The sequence below is a fragment of the Gavia stellata genome, unplaced genomic scaffold (assembly GCF_030936135.1).
Source record: "Gavia stellata isolate bGavSte3 unplaced genomic scaffold, bGavSte3.hap2 HAP2_SCAFFOLD_200, whole genome shotgun sequence".
Classification (NCBI taxonomy): Eukaryota; Metazoa; Chordata; class Aves; order Gaviiformes; family Gaviidae; genus Gavia; species Gavia stellata.
The window spans coordinates 1-9,230 of record NW_026776480.1 but is presented as its reverse complement, the minus strand read 5'-3'; the positions used below and the strand labels follow the sequence as shown (position 1 = coordinate 9,230).

At 51.0% G+C, this 9,230-nt stretch overlaps 1 non-coding gene across 1 annotated transcript; it reads right to left on the bottom strand.

Annotated features, from left to right (window-relative positions):
* Window positions 1-304: 304 nt before the first annotated feature.
* Window positions 305-378, bottom strand: TRNAN-GUU (transfer RNA asparagine (anticodon GUU)). Its single transcript has one exon. It is a non-coding gene; the product is annotated as a tRNA-Asn (tRNA).
* Window positions 379-9,230: the final 8,852 nt, after the last annotated feature.

Here is a 9,230-nt window from a genome sequence, read left to right as displayed (position 1 = left end):
AGCCCAGCTGGCAGCTAAGCCCCCACACCGCTCCTCGCTCACACCCCCCCCAATCTGAGGTGGAAGGGCAAAGTGAGAAAACACTCGTGGGTCAAGACAAAGACAATTTAAGAGGTGAAGCAAAGCTGCGTGCGCAAGCAAGGCAGAATAAGGAATTCCCATCAGTTTGCTTTCCTTCCTCTGCCTTTGCTGAGGGGCTGAATAGCCTCCTCTTTGTATAGCAGCATAGCACGGTTTGGGTTGGAAGGCACCTTAAAGGTCATCTAGTTCCAACCCCCTCGACATGGGCAGGGAAAGGGGAACCCGTCCCTGGGTGGGCTCGAACCACCAGCCTTTCGGTTAACAGCCGAACGCGCTCCCCGATTGCGCCACAGAGACTCCCAAAGTGAGCTACCTAGTGCTGCCCACCGGCAGGCGGATGTTTGGCCGTTTCCAGGGAAGCAGAGCTTCATCACGCTTAATGGTGGCTTGGGAAGAGAAACACCATAACCCTGAAGGTCCACCCTTTGTCCTTCTTTCCCTGAGCACCGGACCTCCCCTCCGACGGCATTTCTGGCAGCAGCCCTGTCTCATTCCCTGCCCGCAGCAGACCATCCATCCGCAACACAAAGGTGGGCACCAGAGGAACTCCTCCTGGAGCATTGCACAAGCGCTTAGACCTCCAAGAGCACAGAGGTACCTCGGGGAGGTCCTCCCCTCACCAAGGTGTGCGTCCTCAACTGGTGTGTTTAGGATGCGTGAATGGTGACTGGAGATGACTGGTGACAGTCATCCCCTGAGGATGAGACAGAAAGCCTTGAGAGATTCTTAGCTCCTCAGTTAGTGATTAGGTCGTGATTGACGGTGTGTAGGGATGCAAGAGAGGGTGGAGGGAACTCGGCAAGAAGCAAGGTGATGGTTGAGGGCTTTAGCAAATCCTTCCAAGCATGTGTGAGCCCAGAAGTCAAAAGCTGTTGGTTGATGCCTGTGGGTGGAGGGAAAATAGCCCTGCCCTGGGAATGTGGCCGAAGGCCCCTGCACAGAGGAGAGGTTTCCATCACGTGTGCGTGCCTCAACCTGGGAGATGGGCAATGCCCGCTGCTGGTGGGTGGCTGGGCAGTGCCCACCAAGCCCCATGAGCTGACCTTCCTCTCTTCCTCTCCTTCACTCCCCACACTCGGATGGACCTCAGGAAGCCTTTTGCTTCTTTAGAGGCTGCTTCGTTCTTTCAGTATCTGCAGTTCAGGAACTTGGCACCAGAGGGCTCATTAACATGCAAAATGCCCTGAGGAACCAAGTCTCCCTGCATAATTCTCCCTAAGGCTTCAAGTCTTGTGTGGCTGATTTGAGAGGTTCTGGGAGTGTAGCCAAACTGGGAAGATTTCAGTAATAAATATCAAGAAAACAGGATTTCTTCTCCTACCAGTTTTCTTTCTTTTTCTGCTTACAGCACAAGTGATATCAGCCTTCCTCAATTCCCAATGATCCCGAGTGTCTTCTGATGGAGTCCGAATATGGAGGAAAAAGTAAGATGTTTTCTGTACCACACTCTGTGGGCAAATGCTGTCCCCCCACCTCCCACACACCCTGCCATTTCTGTCACCAGCCACCTGGGACTTGCATCCTGCTTTCTCAAATCTAAGCTCTTCCCACTAAATTCTGCAGCTGAAGGTGCTTTGCACCACTTCCCACCTGCTTCATTTGGAGAACCAGCTGTGCGAAGTCTCAGAAGGATGTTTTGTACTTGCCAAGGAAAGAAAGAAAAGAAAAGAAAGGAATAGTTCAATAAAAAAATAAAACGCATTCCTCAGCTGCATAGGAAGTCGCAGTGGCCTCCACTGAAGTCCACTTCCCACAGTGGGTAACCTGAGTGGAACACCTTCAGTGAGATACATAGGACAGGACAGGTAGGAACATAATTCAGGACTTGGCTAAAGGGACCATCAGGCAGGCTGCAGAAAGGTGAGAAGGGGTCAGTTTAAGCGGGACATGTGGAAAGCTCTGAAAGAGTAGTGAGAGTCAATGCAGAGGGGGATCAGTATTTCTTCTCCTGAACGTACTATAGGGGCTGGAAATGTCCCTGTTGGCTTCCTGGCATCATGTCACCCACATAAATTGGAGTGATTTACATGTATGGGGCTTTATTTATCAAAGACCCCATCCATGGGTCAGTGTCTTGAGACACGACAGCTGTGAGCTGCAACTGCCTTGGGCAGAACTTGTCCTGGGACCAAATCTCTTTCTCCCTGCTTGGTAATAGCACAGACCAGCCATCTGCCAGGCAGATGTGGGCTCCCAGCGAGCTCCACCCACCCGAGCCTTGCACAGGGACCTGGATTCAAGGAGGACGGCTGTGCCTGAGGGAGGCCTTCCCCTCACATGCAAGTCTTTCCTAAATTGGAATTTTGGGGTCCATGAATGCGGAATGGAGAGACACGGCCATTTCTGGAAAGGGGGGATGGAAAGCTCTGCTGGGAAACCTGGCTGCTGCCTGGTGCAGGTCCAGGGTCTAATCCTCCACGGATGCATGTGTTGTTCAGGAAGCTGTCCCGAACCAGATACTAACCCTGAGAACATGGGGTACATCTCACCCAGAAATCCAACCTTTCCTTTTTGCTTTTCCAGGAAGTTCTCAATCCAGAACATTGGCTTTCCTCATTGATCTCCAGTGGTGCTTGATTTTTATTATTAATGGCATCATTACAGATGCAAGACATCATAACAACTTTTCACAGACTCACAGAACCGGTGGTCTAGGAACGTGTTCAGAAGACTTTTAAATATCTCCAAGAGTGAAAACTCCACAACCGCCCAGGGAAACCTGTGCCAGTGCTTGGTCACTCTCACGCTTAAATAACGTTCATAGGCAGCCTCCTGTGTTTCAGTTTGTGCCCATTGCCTCTGGTCCTGTCACTGGGCACCACCGGGAAGAGCCTGGCTCCAGCCTCTTTCCACTCTCCCTTCAGGTATTTATGTACTTGGTAAGATCCTCCCTGAACCTTCTCTTCCCCAGGATGAACAGGCCCAGCTCTCTCAGCCTCTTCCCCTAGGAGAGATGCTCCGGTCCCTTCATCAGCTTTGTGGCCTTTGTTGGACTCTCTCCAGTATGTCCATGTCTCTCCTGTACTGAGGAGCCCAGAAATGGACTCCAGCTGTAGCCTCACCAGCACTGAGGAGAGGGGAAGGATCACCTCCTTTGACCTGCTGACAATACTTTACCTACTGCAGCCCAGGATAACAGTCACCGTCTTTCCCACAAGGGCACATTGCTGCCTCATGTTCAACGTGGTGTCCACCAGGACCCCCAGGGCCTTTTCTGCCAAGCTGCTTTCCAGACAGGAGACCCAACAACGACTGGTGCATGGGGTTCTTCCTTGCCACGGGCAGGACTTGGCAATTGTCCTTGTTGAACTCCATGAGGTTCCTGGCAGCCCATTTCTCCAGCCTGTCAAGGTCCCTCTGGATGGCAGCACAACCCCATGGTGTATCAGCCACTCCTCCCAGTTTGGTGTCATCAACTAACCTGCTGAGGGTACACTCTGCCCCTCATCCAGATTGTTCATCAAGATTTTGAGCAGGATTAGACCCAGGGTACCTTAGGGTATACTGCTAGTTAGTGGCTTCCAACTAGACTTCGTGTCACAACCCCATGGTGTATCACAGAATCATTAAGGTTGGAAAAGAACTGTAAGATCATCAAGTCCAACCATCAACCCAACACAACCGTGCTCACTAAACCATGTCCCTAAGTGCCACATCTACACGTCTTTTAAATACCTCCAGAAATGATGACTCCACCACCTCCCTGGGCAGCCTATTCCAATGTTTCACTACTCTCTCAGTGAAGAAATTTTTCCTAGTATCCAGTCTAAACTTCCCCTGGATCAACTTGAGGTCATCTCCTCTCGTTCTATCGCTAGTTACATGGGAGAAGAGACCAACACCCACCTCTATGCAACCCCCTTTCAGGTAGTTGCAGAGAGCGATGAGGTCTCCCCTCAGCCGCCTCTTCTCCAGACTGAACCACCCCAGTTCCCTCAGCCGCTCCTCATCAGACTTGGGTTCCAGACCCCTCACCAGCTTCATCACCCTTCTCTGGACACGCTCCAGCACCTCAATGTCCTTCTTGTAGTGAGGGGCCCAAAACCGAACACAGTATTCAAGGTGCGGCCTCACTAGTGCCAAGGACAGGGTCACGATCACCTCCCTACTCCTTTTCTGATACAGGCCAGGATGCCGTTGGCCTTCTTGGCCACCTGGGCACACTGCTGGCTCATATTCAGCCGGCTGTTGACCAGCACCCCCAGGGCCTTTTCTGCAGGGAAGCTTTCCAGCCACTCGTCCCCAAGCCTGTAGCGTTGCATGGGGTTCTGTGGCTAAAGTGCAGGACCCGGCACTTGGCCTTGTTGAACCTCGTACAATTGGCCTGGGCCCATCGATCCAGCCTGTCCAGATCCCTCCGCAGAGCCTTCTGAAACTCCACCAGATCAACACTCTTGCCAAACTTGGTGTCATCTGCAAACTTGCTGAGGGTGCACTCGTTCCCCTCATCCAGATCATCGATATTAAAGAATACCGGTCCCAGAACTGAGGCCTGGGGGACTCCGCTTGTGACCGGCCGCCAAATGGATTTCACTCCATTCACCACAACTCTCTGGGATCGGCCGTCCAGCCAGTTTTATACCCAGCGAAGAGTGCACCTGTCTAAGCCACAAGTCGCCAGCTTCTCCAGGAGAATACTGTGGGGGACAGTGTCGAAGGCTTTACTGAAGCCCAGGTAGACAACGTCATCAGCCTTTCCCTCATCCACTTTTCAGTCCACCTCACAATGCTCATCCGGCCCAGACTTCAACAGCTTCTCTGTAAGGATCGTATGGCAGACAGCATCAAAAGCCTTGCAGAAAGCAAGGCAGACAGTAACCACTGCTCTCCCCTTGTCTACGAAAGCAACCATTGAATTCAAGGTTATCAGGTCAGTCAGGTCGTTTGCAGATGACACCAAGTTGGGTGGGTGTGTTGATCTGCTTGAGGGTCAGAAGGCTCTGCAGAGGGATCTGGACAGGCTGGATCGATGGGCCGAGGCCAATTACATGAAGTCCAACAAGATCAAGTGCCGGGTTCTGCACTTGGGTCACAACAACCCCATGCAACACTACAGGCTTGGGACAAGTGGCTGGAAAGCTGCCTGGCAGAAAAGGGTGGGGGTGTTGATTGACAGCCGGCTGAATATGAGCCAGCAGTGTGCCCAGGTGGCCAAGGTGGCCAATGGAACCCTGGCCTGTATCAGAAAGAGTGTGGCCAGCAGGAGCAGGGAGGTGATCATGCCGTTGTCCTTGGCACTGGTGCTGTGTTCAGTTTTGGGCCCCCCACTACAAGAAAGATATTGAGGTGCTGGAGCGTGTCCAGAGAAGGGCAACAAAGCTGGTGAGGGGTCTGGAGCGGAAGTCTGATGAAGAGCGGCTGAGGGAACTGGGGTTGTTGTGGAATTCTTGCTGCTGTTGACTTAGAAACTAAATCTATATTCGCATTTTTAGGAAGGTACAGCATTGAAGAAACTTTCAGGGTGGAGTGTGGCGGTCATGCAAGGGTTCCATCCCACAAAAGTTCTCTAGGCAACCTTAGGTGTTAGCAACACCAGGGGAGCTTGGCGTGCTGACTCTAAGAGAAACTGTACGGCGGGTGGAGCGGAGTGGAGACACCGTGGCCAGGCTCGGTGAGAAGACGGGAAGTGGAAGGCACTATGGAACAACGAGATGGAGACTCACCCTGATAATTGGGATACGTACTTGGTCAAAGACAATGCTATTGTACAAAGATAGAATAATCTCTTTAGAGTGTGTAATAGTGTGTAGTGGAGTACATGGGAATGGGCCCACAGTCTGTCACCTTTTGACAATATACTCATTATAATCTCATTATAATACTAAAAAACATACCTCCATCCCAAAGCTACCCACCTCCAAGCTGCGACCACCCCTCACTGAGCCTGCGCTCTGAATTTTTCTTGGTCTGTACCTTTAAAAGCAAAGTGAGAAACTTTTACACCAATTACAACAAAGAAATTAATGACTAGAGTCACTCAAGGTCTACCTGTAAAGCAAAAATAGTCTAAAACGGCTTAAGAGAGGAGGGATGTCAGGGAAGATACCATCACAGACCTGCTTTGACATCAGGGAGCGGTCAATGGGCTGAATCTCTCTTCCCTGCCAATAGGGAGCCTTTGGGTAAGATTCGGACACTTGACTATACCAAGTGTCCCCCCGGGAGATTTAGCAAGCCCTATAGGCTTGTTTTGTGATTTAATGCACTTGTAGCTGGCCATATTCCTCATATTAACACTTGGCTATACCAAGTGTTTCCCCGGGAGATATAGAAACCTTTGTGATCTAACGCGTTTGTAGCCAGGCTATATTACTCCTATTCTTGGTATGTGCACATGCTTTGTGGGCAGTAGTTCTATCACCGGCAATCCAAAAGAACTTATGCATCTGTTGCTTTAATAAACTACGCTTTTCATTAAACAAGTGGTAAGAGTTGAAGGCAACCAAATTCCTTAAGGGGAGCTGTGCTAGTTCATGCAACATGGCTAGACTGAAAGTGTATGGAGTTACAAGTGCGTCTGTAATCCTTGGGATTCAATCTACACATATATCTATATATACACCTGTATATATTGAACACGATCGGACTTGTAATACAGGAAGTTGGGCATCACTCAGAATCTAAGCCTAGCCGCCCCCAGCCCCTCTGATATCTGAGGACAAGCTGGAATGCCACAAGGTTTATTTTCTGCCAAATTGCTCAGTCCTTTAAGGTGACACGGGGTTTTTCTGGTGGATGCTCCTGTTTCTGTCTCAGGGAGGGCAGAGCACGGTTCCACCAGGCCATCTCTTCCTCAGACTCCCTGATGCTCCTCAGCCTTTCTACTTCCTCTTGCAGCTCTGCCACCAGGCTGAGCAGATGGTCCACCTGGTCACGCCTGCAGTGGCAGATTGCATGGCAGAGGCAACAGCCACCAAGTGCCTCTTGAGAGCTTGGCCATCAGGACAACCTGAGTAGGGGCGTGGTGCTGCACTGCATCAGCACAACCAGAGACTCTCTGTGATCTCCATCTTTGGAGGTTTTGGGGGTTCGGCTCCACCAGGAGGTGAGGGTCTCTACAGCATAGGCTCATGGGACAATTCAGGGTGGAACTGTCCTGTGCTCAGGAGGTCTCTAGTCCTACCTTTGGTTCCAAGCAGGGCCAGCTCTGAGGTCAGAGCAGGTTGCTCGATAAATGCCAGCATCCACGTACAGAGCCTGCACACAAACCAGGCATCGAAGCCACCATGGCAGAAAAGGAGACGAGTCATTGGACCAAGTCGTTGACCCCAGGAACTGGCATGCTGTGCCACCTGAGATTCTTTTGGTCCAGAGAAGTGTGATTCTCTTGAGGTGTCCGGGCCTGTTGTCTCCTGTCCCATGTGGTGCTTTAAAGAGAATCAAAGCAAACTTTTTGACTAGGTTGACATGCTGAAATGCAGGGCAGATGAAGGGAGCTCCGAGCTTCCAGCTTTCACCAATCTGGCATCTGTGCCCTGGCCTTCTTTGGCTAAAAACTCCCCTATTCCACCTCCCTGTGCTCCCAAAAATAGGGAGGGAAGATATGGGGCAGGTAAGGTTCTTACTCTCTAGGAAGTATAGGCTTTAAATGATAACAAAGAGTTAGCAGTGAGAGGAAAAAGCACTGTTCAAAAACTTCATGCCAGAGGCAAACGACTGAGAAATTATGGCTATTTTGACAGGTAAGAATGACTATCAGGAGGGAAATTAAAGTGCCCATCAAGAAGAAAAAGGAATTCCCTTATAGCACTGCCCTGTTACTGTTATTAGCGATAGTGCCACTGCTTCCAGCACATGGCGGAGAGCTGCTTTATTTTACCTTGGCTCTAAAGCTGTGCCTGCTCCGATCTGGAAAGAACTACCTCAAATCTCTGCAACCCAGGTCTCACCAGCCTTATCTCTTACTGTCTGCAACAACACATTTACCTGAAACAACAGCTTCACCCATTTCCAAATGCAAGGTGAGATATTTCCCCTCTTGGAGCAGCCACTGGGCAAAGCTGCTCCATGTATGGAAGCCCACTTCAATGCTGCATGTTCATTAGGGGTAAAAAAACAAGCCATGCTGGGATAGTTTTCCAAAGACAGTTGCAAAGCGGCTGCAATTAGGCATGTTACCTGATTCAGCTGTGGGTGCTCACACATGTCACTGAGGAGGGCAGGGTGCCAGGGAGAGAGGAGGACGCTTGAGATTTTCAAAGCCCAGCACCATGACCAAACCATCCATCCTGCCCTTGGCCTCCAGCATCCCGATTCTTGGGATGCAAACCTGCTGGGGCTTCTGTCAAAAAGCCTTCAGTCATCCTTCAGGTGTTTGTGCAATTTCCCTATAAGTACCAGTAGCTAAAAAAAAGTAAAACCAGAAATAGCATTTATCTGGCTAAACCTAAATAGCTGCAACGTAGCAGCAGTCCGCCTCCGTCTGTGCTAGCCCCTCTGGGCAATGCCCATTGAATCCAGTGTTTGCAATATAAGGCGTGATCGCCCATCCTCAAGTGCACACCTCACGCAGTTCAGATGCAGGGAGGCCTTGCAAAAGTGGCCCTTTGTGTCCCCAGGTGGCACGGACACTGCTGCTTTCCCTCTCCAGAGAGTGGCAGAGGCTGAATCCCCTCCTCAGCACAGACTCCCTGCCCAGGCATGGGGCTAGCTCACCCGCTTCTTGTTGGCACTTCACTCGGCATCTCTTTTGGTGTATTTGGTGCTTTTCTGGGGCTGCTCTTTCTGCGCAGGAGAGCCTAAAAGGACAACCATTTCCCAAGAGATGGTCATAAAGGCCCTGTGTATTGGGTTTGCATGGCAACGTTTTGGTAGCAGGAGGGGCTACAGGGGTGGCTTCTGTGAGAAGCTGCTAGAAACTTCCCCTATGTCTGATAGAGCCAATGCCAGCCGGCTCCAAGACGGACCTGCCACTGGCTAAGGCCGAGCTAATCAGCAACAGTGGTAGTGCCTCTGTGATAAGATATTTAGGAAGGGGGTGGAAAAACTGGGAAACGGCAGCTGTGGAAGAGAGGAGTGAGAATATGTGAGAGAAACAGCTCTGCAGACACCAAGGTCGGTGAAGAAGGAGGGGGAGGAGGTGCTCCAGGCGCCGGAGCAGAGATTCCCCTGCAGCCCATGGTGAAGACCATGGTGAGGCAGGCTGTCCA